This window comes from Salvelinus sp. IW2-2015, linkage group LG6.1, assembly GCF_002910315.2.
Source record: "Salvelinus sp. IW2-2015 linkage group LG6.1, ASM291031v2, whole genome shotgun sequence".
Classification (NCBI taxonomy): Eukaryota; Metazoa; Chordata; class Actinopteri; order Salmoniformes; family Salmonidae; genus Salvelinus; species Salvelinus sp. IW2-2015.
The window spans coordinates 29,826,016-29,848,451 of record NC_036845.1 but is presented as its reverse complement, the minus strand read 5'-3'; the positions used below and the strand labels follow the sequence as shown (position 1 = coordinate 29,848,451).

General features: G+C 43.6%; 1 pseudogene; it reads right to left on the bottom strand.

Annotated features, from left to right (window-relative positions):
• LOC111964785 (short transient receptor potential channel 7-like) overlaps positions 1-21,492 on the bottom strand; it is a 71,793-nt pseudogene extending 50,301 nt beyond the window's left edge.
• Positions 21,493-22,436: the final 944 nt, after the last annotated feature.

Below are 22,436 nucleotides of genomic sequence, written 5' to 3'. Positions count from 1 at the left end.
TTACCACTGGTCAGAGAGACAGGATACACAGGATAATACACTGGCTACAGAAGACAGAACACAGGATAAATACACTGTACAGGAACAGAATACACAGGTAAAACTGAGGAAGGATCACAAAAACTGGTACAGACAGGACAGGAACACGTGATAACACTGCCAAACGATACACAGGGAAAATACACTGGCCACAAGAGGACAGGATACAACAGGGATAAATACACTGGTACAGAGAGACACGATACACAGGGAATAATACACTGCACAGAGAGAAGGGATACACAGGGAAATACACTGGTACAGAAGAAGACAGGGATACACAGGGATAAATTACACTGGCAGAGAGAGAGAGATGAAAACACTTACAAACTGGTTACAGGTTACAGCAGTGTGCAAACACACTGTAAAAAAAATTATTAAAGCTAAACTCTTCTGAAAGTGCTCTCTAAATGGACCTGTTCTCCCTGTCAGCTATTCTCCCTCTGTCTCATCGAGGAACAGTCTGTATTTAAATAGAGATTGTCGTCAGTCTCAATCCACCGTGGACAGACTGAAAAATAGAGGGAGAGGGACAAAGTGAGGGAATGCAATTTGTGAGTGATATCCATCTGTGTGTGTGTGTGTGTGTGTGTGTGTGTGTGTGTGTGTGTTACGTGTGTGTGTGTTTATGTGTGTGTCCATCTAAAAGCCAACAGGATCACGTGTGTCTGTGATTTTCAGATTTTCACTGTGTGTGTGCGTGTGTGCAATTAAACAATGAATAATAATTTGGAGGGTGCTTGTATTTGTCCTGTTACACACCCGTGGATGGACACTTGTACATGTGTGTAATGGAAACGTATTTCTTGCATATCCCAACACCCCCTGAGACACCCGCAGATAATGGGGTCACCATTGTCCAGCGTCCACCCCCCGGTCTGTGCATGTGTGTGTGATTTCCAGATTTCCAGTGTTTGTGTGTGTGTGTGTGTGTGTTCCCTCAACAGGTCACTCAATCAGCACAGACCATCTACTGACATTCAAGGATCATTCATGACTAACCACAGCAAGCACACATACAAATAAAAACATACACACACGCTCCATATGCTTGGAAGCACAAGCACATGCACACACAAGCACACACACAAGCACATACACGCACACACACACCCAAACACACACACACGCACACACACTACGACTTCAACCCAGCAACAAACAATTCAAATTAAACAGTGTCCCTCGTTCCTCCACCCCCTAGGTGATTGCAACCATCTTCATTGACCCATCATGGGAACCCTGTCACTAGTTTGTATGTCAATATGTCGAAGTCCTTTGTGACATCTGTCTGAGAATGTGCCCATGCTGTGCGTGGTGTGCGTGTGTGTGTGTGTGTGTGTGTGTGTGTGTGTGTGTGTTGTGTGTGTGTGTGTGTGTGTGTGTGTGTGTGTGTGTGTGTGTGTGTGTGTGTGTGTGTGTGTGTGTGTGTGTGTGTGGTGTGTGCGAGTGCGTGCGTGGGCGCCTGCCTAAGCGAACGTGCGTGCGCGTGTGTATGTTTCCCCCACTGAGTTTACACAATAGCACTCAAGGCCACCTGGTTGTCATAGCAACCCATCCTCCCCCTCATCTGGCAGGTTGATTAACACACTCAGCTGTGGTCACGCTCCCTGGTTTGGGAAAACATCCCAGGCACTACACTTTACCGTTTCCCTGGAAGCTCACACGCAGGATGGACGTTTCACTATTCAGTTGTAGCCCTGAACTAGCTCACCTGACTCACCTAGTCAAAGGCTTGATGATTAGTTGACAAGTTGAATCAGGTGTGTTAGCGCTGCAATAGAACAGCAGGGGGTCCCCGAGGAGAGGTTTGAGAACCACTGCTCAATGAGTTGAATCAGATTTTTTTTGTCCGGGGCTACAACAAAAATGTGTGCTGTTGGGGGTACTCGAGGACCGGAGTTGTGAACCACTGCCTTAGATGATATGCGAGGTAGTATGAACCGTATGGTACTATGTCTCACAATGTTTACATATAGGATGTTCAACCATAAGGTCAGAGAAACTTATTTACCTTTTTTGTTGAAATGTGTTTGTGTGAGTGCCTGTGAGTCTCTGCGAGTCCCGGGTGATGTARGGAGAGGGGACTTGGTTTCACAATTAGCTGAAACACCTCTGGTTTTCTGACACAGAGACTTGTCTGATATTTACAAATGCTACCAGGTATCGGGACACACGAGCACAGAAATGTGTATCACTGCATCGCTACTACAATACTACACCACTGATCCAATGTTTTCCCTGTGAGATGGTCCAGGTTGAACATAAATCAACATTTCCCGCTCCAACAAACACACAAATGGGGTCAAATGCTACATGAACAATCAATGATATCAGATAGAAATGATGACATGTACACTAAACCATAAAAAAACATGAACACACACTGTATATATATGGTCATTTACAGCAGTGTCAAGTAATGCGATCAGGTTGTGGTCCTGGTTTTAGGGGGTCTCACCTTCTTGACCTCGTATTTGATGGCCAGTTTGACGCGTTCSAGGCAGGGGCGGTTGTTGTCACTGGGCGGGGCATTGTCCACGTCTCCGTTCAAGATGGCCTCCACCTCCTCTGTGTCTCTGCACTGGTCCAACACCCCCACTACAAAGTCCTTACACTGCATGGACAACTTCCTGTAGTCATTCTATGGAGAGAGAGAGAGAGAGAGAGAGGGCAAGAAGACAGTGAATGAGAAAGAGCGGCAGAGAAAAAGGGGAGAGATAAGGAGAGGGTGAAGGAGGATACAGAAGAGGAAGATGTGAGGAAGAAAAGGTGGGAAAAGAGAGAGAGGAGAATGGTAGAATGTTCCTGTGCGGCTAGTGTTTGTATGATGACTTATTTGGCGAATTGTTGGAAGCTCCCCACTGCCGTCAATTCAACGTCTAATCCACGTTGGTCCAAGGTAATTGAATGGATGTGAAGACAWTGTCGATTCATCCAGTGTGTGTCCAATGGGACAGGGGCAGCTCTGGAGCCAATTTCACACAGCTTTCAGCTCCGACACCACACTCCCCCTCCTCCATCTCCGCTCAACCATAGCTCTTCAGGCCAGTGCCCGAGGCCCCTCAGATGCAGTTACACACACACACAAACACTCATTAACAAAGAAACGACCACACACACACACAAGCGTAACACACAACCAGAGATCCCTCATTGTCTTTCATGCATTCGCACAAGAGCATACAACATCTGCCGACCCATCCCTCCCTGGACCAGACAAAGTGGTTTGTAGAGCCAATTGTCGACAGAGACTAAAGTCTAATTGTATATGCATAGCTGCACTGTGTTCAAACCAACGAGTACAGCTCAGTGATAACACCGCAGGTATAAGATGTCCCCGACGGGCTCCCTCTGCTACGTGATCACCACTTCATACCAAGCGCGTTAGTATTAGCTCGCTCTCCCCTTGCTTCTCTTCAGGACAGAAGCACTCCATGGTTCCATTTGTCTTCGTTCACTTCTATGCCACCCTTAAAAGGGGCAATCAGCAGTTGCTACATTCCTTTTTTGGGGATTTAATAAATGAATGATATGTACCCGTTGATTCTTGAGCAATATAACTTGTCGTACCCCATCAGAAGCCAAAATATAAGCAAGTATATAAACAAATAAAATGTAAACAAACACTATATAGCCTCAACATATGGTTAAAATGTTGATGTCATGGAGGGTCAATCCTTGCATCCATAGCTCTGTGTATGAATTTGAGAGTGATTCAATTTCTCCAGCCCCATCCCTCAGCTTTTTATTGAACCACGGGTGAACCAGGGGTGGGGAGGCCACTTTCTTACTCTTGCTACTGCTGATTGCCGCTGCAAGGAATTTTGGACGCCTCGAACATAACTATTTCCTTTGACTCAGGGATCGTCATTCTATGATGGCGTGGCTAGCCGTGTTTGAATACAGAACATTGTAATGAGGTTCTAGAAGACACATGATAATTATTCCACCCTGCAGCCATTATCCACATGCTGATGATACCACCATACTAATTGATGGAAATTCCACATTATACAGAGCCACACTAATGACTGACAGAGAGAGCGAGAGAGAGAGAGAGAGAGAGAGAGAGAGAGGGGGGGGGGGGTGACAGTGAGACAAAGAGGAAGAGAAGATGGTACATTCATACATTCTGAAGTGACATTTTGCAATGTGCCAATGAGAATGACTGATCACTCACTCTAGGCCAATGGAATTGAGTGTATTTAGGCACTCAGGGGACAATAAGAAAAAGGTAGGTGTTAGGACCCCATGAATGAGCACACACACACACACACACACACACACATTATGAAAGAGGCAGAAAAAAAGATGAAGAGGTAGGGAAAAAGTTGTTGAGAAAGGGTGGACAGAAAGAAACCCGAAAAGGAGAGATGGAAGGAGATGGAAAGAGATGGAAAATGCTGAAAGATATAGAGAGAAGAAATGGAAGAACTAGTGAGGTGGAAAGAGAGAGGAAGAGAAAGAGATGAAGAGAGAGATGGGTGAGGAGAGAGAGATGGGTGAGGAGAGAGAGAGAGATGTGGAGAGAGAGAGAGAGGTGGAGATCTCGTGACCCTGTTCTGCTGATTGTGACTCTGTGGCGCTTCCCTCTCCAGCTGTGATTAGACACAGGTGCTCCTCACCAGCCAATTTCACACCTCTGAGCACTTGTGTGTGTGTGTGTGTGTGGACATGTTTAACTATTCTTGTGGGGACCAGAAGTCAGGACATTTTGTTAGTCCCCACGAGGTCAATTGGTATTTCTAGGGGGTTTAGGGTTAAGGTTAGAATTTGTGTTAAGGGTTAGGAGCTAGGGTTAGTTTTAGGTTTAGGTTTGGGTTAGGGATATGGAAACGAGACTGATTGTGTGTCCCCACAAAGTCGTTTTACAAGACTGTGTGTGTGTGTGTAATATATATATATATATATATATATAGAGAGAGAGAGAGAGAGAGAGAGAGAGAAGAGAGAGAGAGAGAGAGAGAGAGAGAGAGAGAGAGAGAGAGAGAGAGAAGAGAGAGAAAGAGAGAGAAAGAGAGAGAGGAAAGAGAGAGAGAAAGAGAGAGAGAAGAGAGAGAGAAAGAGAGAGAGAGAAAGAGAAGAGAGAGAGAGAGAGAGAGAGAGGAGAAGAGAGAGAAGAGAGAGAGAGGAGAGAGAGAGAGAGAGAGAGAGAGAGAGAGAGAGAGAGAGAGAGAGAGAGTGTGTGTGCGTGTGTGTATTGGTGTGTGTGTGTGGTGTTACAGTACATTAAGGAAGTATTTGGAGTTCCTCTGTCGGTCAGTAAGTTAGTCCATTGGCTCCCATAACAATTCTTAGATGTGAACTATAGTCTCTCCACCAATGGAAATACACTGAGTGTATAACACACTAAGAACACCCCCTCTTTCCATGACACAGACTGACCAGGTGAATCCAGGTGAAAGCTATGATCCTTTATTGATGTCACTTGTTAAATCCACTTCAATCAGTGTAGATGAAGGGGAGAAAGGTGAAACGTATATTTTTCCTAATATTTAGTTGCACCCCCTTTTGCCCTCAGATCAGCCTCAATTCGCTGGGGCATRGACTCYWCAAGGTGTCRAAAGCRTTCCACAGGRATGCTGGCCCATGATGACTCCAATGCTTCTCACAGTTGTGTCAAGTTGGCTGGATGTCCTTTGGGTGGTGGACCATTCTTGATACACWCGGGAAASTGTTGAGCGTGAAAWATYCAGCAGKGTTGCAGTTCTTGACACAAACCGGTGCGCCTGGCACCTACTAYCATACCCCGCTCAAAACCACTTAAATATTTTATCTTACCCATTCACCCTYTGAATGGCACACATACACAATCCATGTTTCAATTGTCTCAAGGCTTAAAAATGCTTCTTTAACCTGTCTCCTCCACTTCATCTAYACTGATTGAAGTGGATTTAAAAAAGTGACATCAATGAGGGATCATAGCTTTCACCTGGATTCACCTGGTCAGTCTACAGTGCCTTGCAAAATTATTCACCCCCCTTGGCATTTTTCCTATTYTGTTGCATTACAACCTGTAATTTAAATGGATTTTTATTTGGATTTCATGTAAGGGACATACACAAAATAGTCCRAATTGGTGAAGTAAAATGGAAAAAAGAACTTGTTTAAAAAAAATCAAAAAAATCAAAAGCGGAAAAGTGGTGTGTGCATATGTATTCACCCCCTTTGCTATGAAGCCCCTAAATAAGATCTGGTGCAACCAATTACCTTCAGAAGTCACATAATTAGTTAAATAAAGTCCACCTGTGTGCAATCTAAGTGTCATGTGATCTGTCACATGATCTCAGTATATATACACCTATTCTGAAAGGCCCCAGAGTCTGCAACACCACTAAGCAAGGGGCACCACTAAGCAAGCGGCACCATGAAGACCAAGGAGCTCTCCAAACAGGTCAAGGACAAAATTGTGGAGAAGTACAGATCAGGGTTGGGTTTTTTAAAAATATCTGAAACTTTGAACATCCCACGGAGCACCATTAAATCCATTATTCAAAAATTGAAAGAATATGGCACCACAACAAACCTGCCAAGAGAGGGCCGCCCACCAAAACTCACGGACCAGGCAAGGAGGGCATTAATCAGAGAGGCAACAAAGAGACCAAAGATAACCTTGAATGAGCTGCACAGCGGAAATTGGAGTATCTGTCCATAGGACCACTTTAAGCCGTACACTCCACAGAGCTGGGCTTTACGGAAGAGTGGCCAGAAAAAAGCTATTGCTTAAAGAAAAAAATAAGCAAACACGATTGGTGTTCGCCAAAAGGCATGTGGGAGACTCCACAAAGGTATGGAAGAAGGTACTCTGGTCAGATGAGACTAAAATTGAGCTTTAWGGCCATCAAGGAAAACACTATGTCTGGCGCAAACCCAACACCTCCCATCACCCCGAGAATACCATCCATGTTTTTAATATGCAAGGCCTGGGAAACTGGTCAGAATTTAAGGAATGGCGCTAAATACAGGGAAATTCTTGAGGGAAACCTGTTTCAGTCTTCAAGAGATTTTAGACTGGGTTCACCTTCCAGCAGGACAATGGCCCTAAACATACTGCTAAAGCAACACTCGAGTGGTTTAAGGGGAAACATTTAAATGTCTTGGAATGGCCTAGTCAAAGCCCAGACCTCAATCCAATTGAGAATCTGTGGTATGACTTCAAGATTGCTGTACACCAGCGGAACCCATCCAACTTGAAGGAGCTGGAGCAGTTTTGCCTTGAAGAATGGGAAAAAGTCCCGGTGGTTAGATGTGCCAAGCTTATAGAGACATACCCCAAGAGACTTGCAACTGTAATTGCTGAAAAAGGTGGCTCTACAAAGTACTGACTTTGGGGGGGGGAAAAAGCTGTCTCTTATACACATCTAGATGTGTATAAGAGACAGGTGTATATGTCAACGCTTAACACTAGGAGCACACTGTGTGCTGTCCCCCATCACTTGAACCTACTGGGACAACAGCACATGTGGCACCGTGTCAACGTAACCCTGAGCAACAGGTCTAATCCTGCACTTAACCATGTAAAGATTGCAGAGGGCAGCTGCATTAAAACAACAACAACACTGATAACGCCCACAGGGACTTTCTCCAATGAGATCAACACTTTCCTTCCTTTCAGATAAGTGGACTACATAAGGAAAGAGTGTTCGAGTACCGACTGCGTCTGAGCCAGTCAGAACATATGTATTCTTACCTCAGAGAGTGGAGGGAGAGACAGGGAAGGAGATGGAAATTGAGGTAGAGGGAGAGGGAGAGATAGATAGAGGAGAGAGACATGGAAGGTGATAATGAGTGTGTAATGAAAGAGATGGAGGGTAATAGAACTAAGCCCCCCGGGTCACTACTTCTCATTTACACATCTAGGAAGCRGGCAGACAGATAGACACCTGAGCAGACACAGCTGCAGTCATGACAAGTACCAACCCACGCACCCTTCTGGACTGCAGCCTTCTACTCACTTTACCCCGCTGCCTAAATGCCAAAATGTTCCCCTTTGCCTTCCTTCCTTCCTTCCCAGAGCTCCTGGGCTTGAATTTTATTCCTGTCATTGTGGCTGTATACCCCACACTGCAGCATAAAACTTCTATTTTCAACACACAGACCCAGTTGTGTCCTGTTAACACGTGTGTATTAGTGTATGTGTGCATTTTGAATTAGAATTTTTATTTAACCTTTATTTAATTAGACAAGTCATTTAGGAACAAATTCTTATTTACAATGACGGCCTACCCYGGCCAAACCCTAACCCGGACGACGCTGGGCCAATTGTGCGTYGCCCTATGGGACTCCCAATCACGGCCGTTTGTGATACAGCCTGGAATCAAACCAGGGTCTGTAGTGACACCTCTAGCACTGAGATGCAGTGCCTTAGACTGCTGCACCACTCRGGAGCCCATGTACAGTAGTATGTGTGTATAGCATGTGTAGGACTAGTGAGACAGCAAAGTAGAGAGAGCAGCCACAGTCCTGAGCCAAAGCTGCTACGACTCCTAACAGAGACATATCAAACATTATAGCAGATGAGGGAGCAGCAAATCCTCACATGCAAATACATGGATTCTCTCTCTCTATCCCTCTCTCTCTCTCTGTCCTGATGCTTCGTTGGGTTGGTAGTGGTTAGTGAACTGAGCCTCTGGACCTCAGTAGACTCTTTCTATGGCCACCTTTTGGCATTTGAGGGCTTTGTAATGGGAGGAGTGGGGGTAACTTGTTTCTAAATTATCATGCAATTTGGTGGCTCTTTTTTGGATATTAATCAGAAGAAGGAATTGGTCTAATTCTGCTCTGCTTGCGTTGTTTGGAGTTTTTATCTGTACTCTGATCTGTACTCTGATGATGCTCTCGGTCTCTCGGTCTCTCACTCTCTCTCGGTCTCTCACTCTCTCGGTCTCCCGTTCGCCTCGGTCTCTCAGCCAGTTAAACTCACCACCAGTCTGGCCAGTTAAGCTCACCTTAAATTTAGTATGTACTGTATAGGTAACTGACAAAATAATGGAAACACTTTAGTAAATGAGGGATACAAAGTGTATTGAAAGCAGGTGCTTTTAAGCAATTAACATCCCATCATGCTTTGAGTCATGTATAAAAATGCTGGGCAGGCCATTATTTTGGCTACCATGGCTATGACTCCAAAGGATGACAATGCCGCCATCCACAGAGCACGAGCGGTCACTGAATGGGTATGATGAGCATGAAAACGATGTAAACCACACGCCATGGCTATCTCAGTCACCAGATTTCAACCCAAATGAACACTTATGGGAGATTCGGGAGCGTAATCTGAGACAGTGTTTTCCACCACCATCAACAAAACACCAATCGATGCAATTTCTTGTTGAAGAATGGTGTTGCATCCCTCCAATAGAGTTCCAGACACTTGTAGAATCTATGCCAAGGTGCATTGAAGCTGTTCTGGCTCGTGGTGGCCCAACGCCCTATTAAGTATATCTAAGTGTAGACTGTTGATGTTCATGTGTTTGCTGTGTTCTAGTGTACTATGGAATATATTGCTGTCTTATTCTTCACACTTCTCCCAGTCATATTTAAGGTTAGAACTACCTTTCTAAGTGTCCTGATACTTCTAGCTTGGAGTTGTATTTTTATGATAACATAGCTTCGGTATTTCACTTTTTAATGTGTATAGTATTGCTTACTAGGTGTGTCCAATCAATTTTGTAAAACCACTCCCTCTTCTAATTAGGGCTAATTGGAAAAGCTGTTCAAAAGAGGACATTGTATTCTTTTTTTGTACTCCCTGACGAAGGCCATGCAGCCGAAACGCGTCGTATTTAAAAAAACGTTGTTTCTATTGAACATGCCATACTAATAAAGTCATTTTAGTTAATTACATAAAGAGTGCCCTGGTCCTCCTTTCTTTTTGATGCCCTATTAAGACACTTTATGTTGGTGTTTCCATTATTTTGGCAGTTACCTATATGTTAGCCAGTCTGGCCAGTTAAACTCACCTTAAACTCAGTCTCTATGTTAGCCAGTCTGGCCAGTTAAACTCACCTTAAACTCAGTCTCTATGTTAGCCAGTCTGGCCAGTTCGTTGCTGAGCTCCAGGGCGGTGAGGACAGGGTCTTCACTGCTCAGGGACAGGTAGGCAGCACTGGCCAGCCCTTTATAAGCGTTCATCCTGGAGCGGGAGTGGCTGAATGAGTCTCTCTTCTGCTTCTCGACACACTCATTGCACTTACAGAAGTAGTCATGAGGCCTCTCGATGCGGGCCCCCTTGGTGAGCAGGATATGYACAATCTCATACTCCTGACAGTGTGCTGCTAGGATGACTGGGGTGACGTCGTGGGAAAAGCGGGTCCCGTCTTCATCGTAAGCGTAAAAATCRTCATCCCGTAGCTCCTGTTCGAGGGGACTCTGGGTGAGCCGCAGCCCTTGGCTGAACGCCGGGTTCGCCAATATGGCTTCCACGATACGCACATACCCTTTAGAGATAGCCAATAAGAGCCCGTCGCCCACTCTGGCTAGCCCATCCATCTTTAGCAACAGCTCAGTCACTTCCAGGTGTTCATTGCCCACCGCCAGCTGCAATGCATTCTGGCCCATGTAGTCCACACAGTTGAAGTTGAGGGTTTTGGACTCCTCCAGCATCTTGCGGACCACGGGGATGTTGCCGTACTCGGCAGCGTCAAGGAAACCCTCTTCCTCGGGCGTCAGGGCCGAGCCACGCTCGTTAAACATGTAGGCTGGGCCTCGCACAGCCTGGCGACGCCCCTTCTCCCTCAGCGTGGTGTGTCTCCGGTGCATTGCTTCCACTCTAGAAGAGGGGGGAGAGGGAGGGTGACAGGGAGAGAGAAAGGGTTATTAAACAAGGGTTAAACCACTGTAAAATGACACACACACACACAAACACTCAAATAATGTGGCACTGAATCACGCAATCCCAAATACTGCATGACAACTAGCTGTCTCTTGCACCACCAGTTCATATTTTTTCCCATAACTGTGTATTGACAGTATATCTGCCCTGAGCTGTAGATGTACACATTGCTAGCCTCTCAGAGGAACTGAATGAGTCAATCTGAATCTCTTGAATCAACCTCAGACAAAAACCTCCATCATATGGTTACCTCAAAAACAAACTGTTCAGCTCCTCAAATCACACGTTAGACACACAAAGAGCACCCGAACGCTGAAGCACAACACCCAGTGCTCAACTGCTCTCTGTGTGGAGGAAAATCTATAGACACACTCATTTTCAAATGAATGGGAAAGAGAAACAATACGAGAGGTAGAAAAGAGGTAGGGGTTAGGGAGCCAGAGAGAGGGAGGGGGATGGAGCAAGGGAAAGAGAGCGATAGGAGGGAGAAGAGGCGGTGAAGTTTCTGCAGTGAAAAGGATGAAATGTACAACAACTGCTTACAATACGCTACCAACAACTTGGGTAACAGGCTAACTCTTTTAGCATTTTGTCCTAGAATTTAGTCTTCATGAAAGGGCGAGATCAAAACTTTGTTTGAGAAATAGAGGTGGTTACAAAACACAGCCCACTAACCCCTAGTGTAGATGTCTGCATCCGTGCGGAAGAACCGTTTTGTTCTTATTTTAATTGCGGTTTTATTCATCAAAATCCGTCTGATTAAGCTAGAGACTTCCTGTTTTTTTGCAAGGGCTGTTCTAAATCCACGATGTCGGCCTTCCGCATCTGTGATGGAAGGCGGCTGAGGTACAATGCTGCCTATCAGACCAGGAGTAATCCCGAAAACCGTCCTTCTCACGAAAACGTCCGTAAAGACCAAATGGTTTGAGCTACAAACTAATATGATCCCACTACGGAGAGTTGAGACTCTCGCGAACAAGAAAGTGTCCATTTTGCTCTACGACGCTTCACAGAACCAGGGTTACACATGTAACTTTTTTGTTTTTGTCCCTGATGCTTTCCTATATCTCTCAGATGCATTACAGACACCTCAAACCATATTTCCTTTTTATTTTTTTTATTTTTTGCCATGTATTATTCAATGCGTTGCTATGGGCTAATAACACTAAGGACAAATTCAATGTTTCATCAGATAATTATTTGTTTATTTTTTGGGATACCTACAGGGGTCCCTAACTCTAAATCAAATAGCTAAATGGTCCATCTTATGGCCATATTAGAACAATTCAATTTGTTAGCTCAGTATATATCGCCATCTACAGGCTTCGATTTTTAGGGGCTAAACAAAGCCATCACAGGTTGAAAACAGAGGAGTGTCGGGAGAATTGGAGAACAGGTGAAAATGGGAACCTATTCACGCAGGGAACGTTTCCCAGGGGCATCAAAGGATGTGGGACTCAGAAGATGAAGAGAGCTCACTCATGCAACGCTGTGTGTGTGTGAGTGAGTAAGTGTTCATTCTGGCACTCTTTTTTCCCCCAGATTTTGTCTAGTCTAAGTCATTTTGACTAAAATATCATTAAGTCTTAGTCACAGTTTTGTCATTTGAATAATGATTTAGTGTCAAAATGACAAAAACAGTGGGCCATTTTAGTCACCTTACATTTCTATCATTAACCTCTAGTAAACATAAACCACTGACTTCCATGTGCACAAACATACAAAGCCTTGTCCTACCAACATGTTKTTCTGCATAACATCCTGTTCTCTTCCCAACAGAAGAGATATGACAAACATGTATAAGAATATATAACAATTTTCCGGCAATGTAAATTCCTAAATCAGCCTATATCGATATTGCACATTACAAAAGAAACAGATAAACACAAGCAGAGAGAGTAGCACAATCACCAGATAGTGCAGCAAAGTTTGGCCAAGTATGATGGGTTGCACTTCCGCCACTCGGTTGCGTCATTGCCATTGTTCATTGTTCCACTGACGGCGCAGCCAAATTGATGCACAAAAGTAGAAAGGGGAGCTAATGACTTTGAACGAGAGCTAGTGACTGTTTCGCCCATTGATATAGTCGAGTCAATAAACCTGAAGTTCGAATCGAGTCCCACGTCCCTTGTGCTCGAGTCCTGGTCCAAGTGCTCAAGTCTGAGTCACTGGGTGCACAGTTACTCAAAAATAAAGTGATTTACCCAGTCAGATATAGTGTAGTGGCAAGAGCCATTTTGTCAATAAATTGTTTGCTATCCATTCCATTCTTTATATGCGACCACATTTTTGCATATAGGCTACTGGTAATGTTACCAGGGCCACACTCAGTTTCAAAACGAGCATTGCAGATAGAAATTCCATGAATTGAGCCGACATTATTCCTTATCCAACACGTCAGAGAGGCATGTTTGTTTTACACATATAGAAATATTCTATCTGAACTTTGCGTCCTGCTCAGTGGCGGTTCTAGACCATTTCAACTGCGGGGGCCAAGCTGGGGCCAGTTGTACTGTTAGAGGGGCCAGTTACATTAGACGTTTTTGTTGTCATATCGTTTTCTTCACTGCATCGCAGGCATTAGCAGGCAAAAGACCATGTTCATAATCATCATCGTTGCCACTGTCTAATAACGGATGTAAAAAAAGAACAATACAAAAATGTGTTATGTAAAAATTATTTCATACTCCACATTTAGGGGGGTCACAAGGGGGTCCAAAATTGTTGTCACAGGGGCACTGGCCCCCCCCTGCCCCCCCAGAACCGCTAGTGGTCCTGCTCAACGCGCCCCAGGTTAGCTATAGCTAGCTGATGAGGTAACATGACTGAACAAGGTGTAGCCTTAACAAATGGTAAACGGTCCGGTCCGCAACTAGTCTASTTTTAGACTGGCCCGCGATATGCTTTGTGAATGCAAAATGGGATCCGCCAATGAACGACAGAAATACAAAAACGTAGCGCCAGTATTATGGGTCATATCTTTTGAACGGCAAGGCCTAGAATCAAGCAGTTTTCTCTGAGGAAAAGAGGGAGACGTGGCTACGTTGGCTACAGAACCCGCCTATGAAATGCAGTGGGGAAAGTGCGAGGGTTGAGTGAGGCTACGAATTCAAAAAACGTTTCTATACTCAAGGGAGAAAAAACATAGCTAGACTGYTGTTTTACTATTAAACGTAATGCTGTTATTGTTTTTAATTTTTGTAAAGCAGCTCGTGTTTCTWAACCAGACAAACGGTATCTATTGTAACTAGAAGGCTGGAGGTGACTGGTTAGCTACAGTGTGTATAATCGGAGCCGGAGCATTGCTTGCTCGCCCGGAGCTCCTGAGCCGGGTGTGGTGCGCCATTCCCGCTGCTGAACAGAACTGCGCRTCTGTGCCGCTATTGTGCTTATCACTGAAAAGCAACAACAAAATACACTTTTGTCCTGTCCACTTAGTACTCAGATTTTAGACACAGAGATGTTTTAGTCAAGTGACATTTTTCTGGGTCTATTTAGTCAGTTATAGTCTTTTGCCAAATTGCCAATGAAAAAGGTTGACGAATATTATTGTCACTAGTTTTGTTGATGATATTAACAAGGGTCTGTGTTTGTGCATGTTTATTGTGTGTGATTATACGGTACTAAGCACACAGTTTATGGGTATCGACTTACATTTACAGTCGATCAGAGCTGTGTGTGGTAGACTGGATATCAATGGAATAGAGCCAAAAAAGAGGACCGAGCAAAAGCCCTTTATGACACAAACCTAGTGAGCTTCAGCACAATGTCAACACGTTAGAATTACAATTGATAGAACTGACATTCTCATTCAAATCAATGCTCCATTCTAATTATATGGCTGGCGCTGCCCCTGCTCAGTCGACGCCCGTCCAGGTAAATAGGACTTTGAGATCACTTCAAAACYKGCCACTAGGGGCAGCGGTGAGCGCTATTACCAAGTAGTCTTGGGGTTTGCTAGAGTGTGGACGGGGATGGCAGATGGGCGTAAACCACGGGCTCAGGCTCTGAGGGTYGAGTGTTAAATCCCAGTGCTAGGTACTTGTTTTTAAATGTTTTGTTTTAAAACTATATCAACCCTTAACCCCTACCTTAACCATTCATAATTAATGTTTAAACGTAACCAGAGAATTGCTTTAGTTTGAACCCTATGCCAAACCTTACCCCTTAACTTAACCAATGAATGCCTAAAGTGAACCTTTGATTCTGCAGTGAGACTGTGAGAGCTTATTGCAGAGTGATTGAATGAGTAAGCTGTGAAGAAGGTCGATAGGAGATGCCCTGATTGTTTTTTTAAAGGAGTCCTAGTCCTCTCTCTGCTGTGGTGGCACACACACACACACACACACACACACAAACATAATTGCCAGCAGCTACCATCATGGGCTGTGAGAGCCACTTAGATCAGTAAACCCTGTATGTTTTTATGTCTGTCATGTCCCTCAGCTCAGGGTGGAACAGAGAAACCATTAACTCCACAACCACTGAGACTAAATTGTCCCACAAACACACACACCCAAAATTGATTTCCATTCAAAATCCTATTTTCCCTAACCCCTAATGCTAGGCCTTACCGTAACCCTAACCCTAACTCCTAAACCTAATTCTAACCAAAATTGCAACACTAAACCTACCCCTAAGGTTAAAATAGCCTTTGTCYTCGTTGGGACATGGGATATGTCCCCATGAGGGAGAATTTTCCTTGTTTTACTATCCTTGTGGGGACTTTTGTAGATTTCCAGTACCCCCCTCAAACACACAGGAACAACTACAACTACGGCTACTACCAGGGTTGGGTAGGTTACTTTCTGAATGTCATCTTTTACAGTTACTAATGACCTGTCCACAAWTGTAATCAGTAACGCAATTTTTGGATTACMCAAATTTAGTAACGTAATCTGATTACTCTCCGTTACTTTTTGATTACTTTCCCCTTTAATGACAACTTTCCACATTAGGGTTGTTATTTTAAGCATTTAGTGATGTCTTACACAGTTTTAGTAAAAGGTTATGATTTAATGTCTATTGACTGTTTAGTGACAAAAAAAAGCGGAAATTGATTCTCTGTAATGTATTTAAGTAGGATCCCTGAGATGACTAATACAATAAATTATGGACGGTCTTTTTAAGTGATCTATATAACCCCTTTTGTAGTTTTCTGATCATATTGGAACTCCGTGGTATACAGTGCATTTGGAAAGTATTCAGGCCCCTTAACTTTTTCCACATTTTGTTACATTACAGCCTTTTTCTAGAATTGATTAAATATATTTTTTCCTCAATTTACACACAATACCCCATAATGATAAAGCAAAACCACAGCGTTGTCTTGGCTGTGTGCTTAGGGTCGTTGTCCTGTTGGAAGGTGAACCTTCACCCCAGTTTGAGGTCCTGAGCGCTCAGGAGCAGGTTTTCATCAAGGATCTCTCTGAACTTTGCTTCGTTCATCTTTCCCTCAAGCCGCCATCATGCTTCACCGTAGGGTTTCCTCCAGACGTGATGCTTGGCATTCAGGCCAAATAGTTCAATCTTGGTTTCATCAGACCAGAGAATCATRTTTCTCATGGTTTGAGAGTCCTTTAGGTTCCTTTTGGCAGACTCCAAGCGACCTGTAATGTGCCCTTTACTGAGGAGTAGCTTGCGTCTTGCCACTCTAAGATAAAGGCCTGATTTGGTGGAGTGCTGCAGATGGTTGTACTTCTGGAAGGTTCTCCCATCTCCACAGAGGATCTCTGGAGCTCTGTCAGAGTGATCCTATGTTTTTTCTTCAACTCCCTGACCAAGGCYCTTCTCCCCCGATTGCTCAGTTTGGCMGGGCTGCCAGTTCTAGGAAGAGTCTTGGTGGTTCCGAACTTCTTCCATTCATAAATGATGGAGGCCAACTGGCCCAACGCTCTAACCACTAGGCTACCAGGCTACCAAATCATGTCCAATCAATTGAATTTACCACAGGTGGRCTCCAATCAAGTTGTAGAAACTTCTTAAGGATGAACAATTGAAAATGAATGCACCTGAGCTCAATTTCAAGTCTCATATGAAAGGCTCTGACTACTTATGAAAATAGGTTTGCTCTGTTTTTTTATTATTATTTTTAATACATTTACCCCCCCCCCCCAAAAAAACTGTTTTTACTTTGTCATTATGGGGTATTGTGTGTAGACTGATGAGGGGAGAAAAGTATACATTTTAGAATAAAGCTGTAACGTAACACAATGTGGAAAAAGGGTAGGGGTCTGAATACTTCCCGAATATACTGTATGTTACTCTGGTTGTCTTTGTTTAATAACATCTGTAAATATTTTAAATAGATGCTCAAAAATCTATAGAATGATATTCATAGTCATCTTATTTTTCTGTTGTTCAATGCTCAAACTCCCAAGATTCTATTTGACAAAACCACTACCACTATCACCTACAAGAGTTGCAGCTCTGGCAGCCACCATGTGCCCTTTCCAAATAGCATATACTTTTGTATTGAATTACTTGTAAACTTTATACTTTTTATTAGTTCCAATGGGCCTCAAGTGTTGTTGGATGGTTACTTGGGCAGTCGCTGAGGCAGTATTTGTCTGCTTTGTTGAAAACACGTAATTTCATATGCAGCAGGTTTAGTTACTTACCCAGCTAGCATTGCTAATGTTAGCACCAAAGCTACAGGCTGAGAGACAAGGATTATTTAATGATTTGTCTGTACATTTTGTAAGAGATGTTGTTCTTCTAACAGGCCTACATGTTGTTTGGACTTTTGTTTAAGACAGTCTCGAAGATGAAAGTCAGCTGTAATTGTTGTAAACACTTATTTTGGATGTAGCAGTCGGGCTAGCTAGCATGCTAACTAAATACAGTAATTCTGTGTTATGGTTAGCATAGCTAGTAAGCATCTATATTCAAATTATTTGTTAGTGTATTGCAGTTGATTGGTGACCATGATATGAACATAACTTATGACATGCTATTTGGACTGTTGTTTAAGACAGTTGCTAAGATGAAAGTTGGCTGTTATTGTAGCAAACACTTATTTTGGATGTAACGTTAGCAGTCGGGCTAGCTAACATGTTAACTACATACAGTAACTCTTATGTTTATCATAGGTAGTTAGCGTTTAAATTCTAATACATTTTGAGTGTATTGCAGTTGATTGGTGACAATGACATGAACATATATTCAGCATAACAGTCATGCAATCATTATAATATATTTACAACCCAAAAGTAATGTGAAATGCACTCATAACTTATGACATGAACAAACATATAAACACAACATGCAATAATTTCAAGGGTTTTACTGAGTTAGTTTATTTAAGGAAATAAGTCAATTGAAATAAATGCAATATATCCTAATCTATGGATTTCACATGACTGGGAATACAGATATGCATCTGTTGGTCACAGATTCCTTTATTAAATTAGGGCCGTGGATCAGAAAACCAGTCAGTATCTGGTGACCACCATTTACCTCATGCAGTGCGTCACATAGAGTTGATCAGGCTGTTGATTGTCGCCTGTGGAATGTTGTCCCACTCCACTTCAATGGCTGTGCGATGTTGCTGGATATTGGTGGGAACTGGAAAACKATGTCATACATGTTGATCCAGAGCATCCCAAACRTGCTCAATGAGTGACATGTCTGGTGAGTATGCAGGCCATGGAAGAACAGGGACATTTTCAGCTTTCAGGAATTGTGTACAGATCCTTACAACATGCGGTCGTGCATTATCATGCTGTAACATGAGGTGAAGACGGCTGATGAATGGCATGACAATGGKCCTCAGGGTCTCATCATTGTATCTCTATGCCTTCAAATTGCCGTAGATAAAATGCAATTGTGTTCATTGTCCGTAGGTTATRCCTGCCCATACCATAACTCCACCGCCACCATGGGGCACTCTAATTCCCTAAAACGACATTGGAGGTGGCTTATGGTAGAGAAATTAACATAAAATTCTCTGACAACAGCTCTGGTGGACATTACGGCAGTCAGCATGCCAATTGCACTCTCCCTCAAAGCTTGAGACATCTGTGGCATTGTGTTGAGTGACAAAACTGCAAATTGTTATTGTCCCCAGCACAAGGTGYGCCTGTGTAATGATCATGTTGTTTAATCAGCTTCTTGATATGCCACACCTGTCAAGTGGATAGATCACTAACAGGGATGTAAACACATTTGTGCACAAAATTTGAGAGAAATACGTTTTTATTTTTTTTACTCATGAAACATGGGACCAACACTTTACATGTTGTGTTTATATTTTTGTTCAGTGTATTTAGACTAAGCTTCGTCTGGGCTTGATAGCCAGCTAGCTAAGCTAACGGCAGGCTAACTAAGTGGCACATTGCATCATGGGAGACGAAATGCACCTTGGGAATCGTAGTGAAGACAAGGGCAATACAGAAGCTTCGAAATGACAGTAGGACTAACAAAAACGGTAAAGCATCAAAATGTGTATCAAATCTGACAGCAGTGCGTGAACACTAACAGCATAATAACTGGTTATAAAGTGGTGGAATTTTCCTTTAAGAGGCATTAGAAGAAGAAAAACAGAATCCATCAAACGCATTTGGTTGTGTCACCATAGTGGGCTCTGACCTGTGATAAGACTCACTCTAGTGGAACAAACTTAAACTTTCTGCCTATATATTCAATTCTGGGTTGAATGTCACTGAGAAAACATAATGCGTCATAATGCATTTCTTCGCAAACATCTCTTCTGAATTTAAAAGTAATCCAAGAAGTAATCATCGAGTTTTGAAAAAGTATCTTAATCTGATTCCAATATTTTTTCTGGTAACATAACTGTTTCAAAATATTATAAAATCAGATGACTCCCCTACTACTACTACTACTAGCAGCCACTAAATGTACAGTTTAAGATCAAAGGCCAGTAGATCACAGAGCTAATCAGAAGTAGCAATGTTCTCTCTCAGGCTGGACATTAGACAGGCCTATGATGCTTCTTCTCGTCAAAAACAAGGCTTTCAAGCTTAATGCTACTGTATCATAGAGCAGATAGAGACCGGAATGATCAAACACTGCAGGCCATTTGGAATATCTCCTATTATATTTCCAACTGTAATACCACTGGCTTAGAACATTTTCTAGAGACGATGTTATACTTTGATGTGGCAGCCTTTCTACCTGGGTAATACAGTGSATGACCTCACATGTCCACGTCTGTCCAATAGGCTTATTTGTCAAACTTCTCATTTGCATACGGAATATTGACTCAGCACGGCACGCACGGCCCTGCCTCGGTTCCTCCAGCCGCCATCCCTTAACGTATCGGTCTCTCCGGTGTCAATCAAGACTCTCTCAAATCAAGAACAAGCAGCACAAACACGCTGCTATGGTAGAATCCGTTAACCGCCAAGCGGTGTCATGGGCCCGAATTAGGGTGTGTATATTTTAGCTGGATCTGACTGATGGGTTGTATGTATTTTATTTATTAATGATTTATTTATTTATTTAGGGTTTGGAGTAACACGAGACGAATTCCTTTCAACGGGGATGGAATCCCCCTGCTCAGTCTTCAAAGACCAGACACACTCAACTACATTTCCACTGAGCATACAACTTTGCATTGAAAAACAGAAATACAAAAGTAGCCTAATAGAATGACAGAAGAAATGCACAGTTAAAGACAATGAACTAGAGAATGAAGCTATTTATCTGACATCATCAACCATATGGTCACTGTACCTGTTGAGGTCAAGCGGGAAACCCCATTATCCCATACATCCCCATTGCGCGTGTACAGTATCTCTTGAGTAGAAAATTATGTCCGCACACCCCAATATTTAATCAAACAAYATGTCACATCTGTATCCACTCATTCATTGTATGGCCTTAATATTTTGCGTAGCCAATTGGCTACATAGACTACACCACCCACATKATTAATTTTACTCAATTATTCTGTAACAACTAATTGTGTTTCCTCATATTTGAATAAGGTATAGCCTAACCTTGTCATAATTAATTAAAGGGTAGACTCACGGTGGCTGGGTCTCACTGCTGTCTCGCTGGGGCTCTAGGAGCTGATTAGTGCAGTGGTAATACTCTTGGTCCTGTCCGCGGGGGGGTTGCTGTCCGAGGTCCTGAAACGTTGCCGAGGTGGTGTCTCCGTCTCCTCTGCGCTTTGGAGAGGGGGCATCGCGCCCGTTGTCCGCCGCAGCTGTTAAGCGCGCATTCTGTCTCTGGCGGAACTGAGAGCCCGTCTTCGTCAGGCGCTGGGTTAACTTTGGCAGGGTACAGCGTGGGGAGTCCMCGGGTTTGCAGCGCTCTGGAGACGGGCGGAGGCAGTCCTGGGGTAACGGGGCTGGGTCTCGAAGCACCGGGGGACTGGAGGAGAGGTCTGGCGGCAGTGGAGGAGAAGGGGTTCCGGGGGGCCCGGGTGGAGATGGGGAGGGAGAGCACCGGAGCTCTGCTAGCTCGGCGCTGTCGCTTCCTTCGTCAGACATAGGGAGAAATCGTGAGCAGCATAAGTTAGAGTTAATATTTATCTATAGCTACTGATGCAAAATACTGCATCAAAATATCACGCCAGGGCAGGTTCAGCAAGTTGAAGGCACAATTTTATATTTTTCTCCAGCACGGGTCGGGACCGATGGCACCAGTGTTTCGGAAAGCAACTCTCACCCACACACAAGCCGGAAGCCTGGCACACACACACTCTGCGCACGCAACTATCCTATTTAACATGCTCGCTTGGAAAATAATTAAGCCCTCAGATCGATAAAGTCGTTARGTCGTTAATGCTTAGGATGAAATAATAAAACTGACAAGCATACAACTAGGAAGCTCAGCTCTTGACTATAAACAGACCAAATTCAATAGTTTACCCTATATTCTATATTCCATTTAGACTGAATTAGAGCATAGTCCTATAGGAGTTAATTTAAAGGTGAAGCATGCAGAATGCAATTCTAATTGGACAACTGGCTATCTATAGGCCTACCATTGGGTAAGGTATATTTGGTTATGTGAAGCTGTGATTTACATTCTTAAATCCTTGGTGGTTTTGAAGTAAGATCTTGTCCAGAATGAATGAACTGGCAGAATGAAACGGTCGCCTTGCCTTTCATCGTCTGTTTGCTATGAAAAGAGATTCCCTTCTTTCACTGTGGGAAGCTCGTGTGAACGAGGTCGGGGTCGCTCCTTTGTGAAGACCTACTTGAAATGTATTTTGTAAAGAGGGGTTTGTATCACCTGTTATTAAATAAACGCACCTGCTGTTGTGACTGTCTTATCCACCGGTAGACGTCACTCAGTTGTGTATGGGGACTAGACGTGTGCCCACGTCATTCCCACAAAAACAAATTAAGTCACACATAAAGTTGTACATTAAGGTTTTATTACGGTTTTCATGAGTACCCAAATTATTGTGAGTCTTGTTTAAACAGTTTGTGTGTGTGTGTGCGTGTGTGGGTTGTCCAGGACAGGATATTTGACATGCAAGACTGGTGGCTGAAGAGCTGCAGGTGGAGTCCCCTAATTAGACACAGACCAATTAGTCAAGTGTACCGAGGTCTCCCTGACCCCTGCCGACAGCACACACACT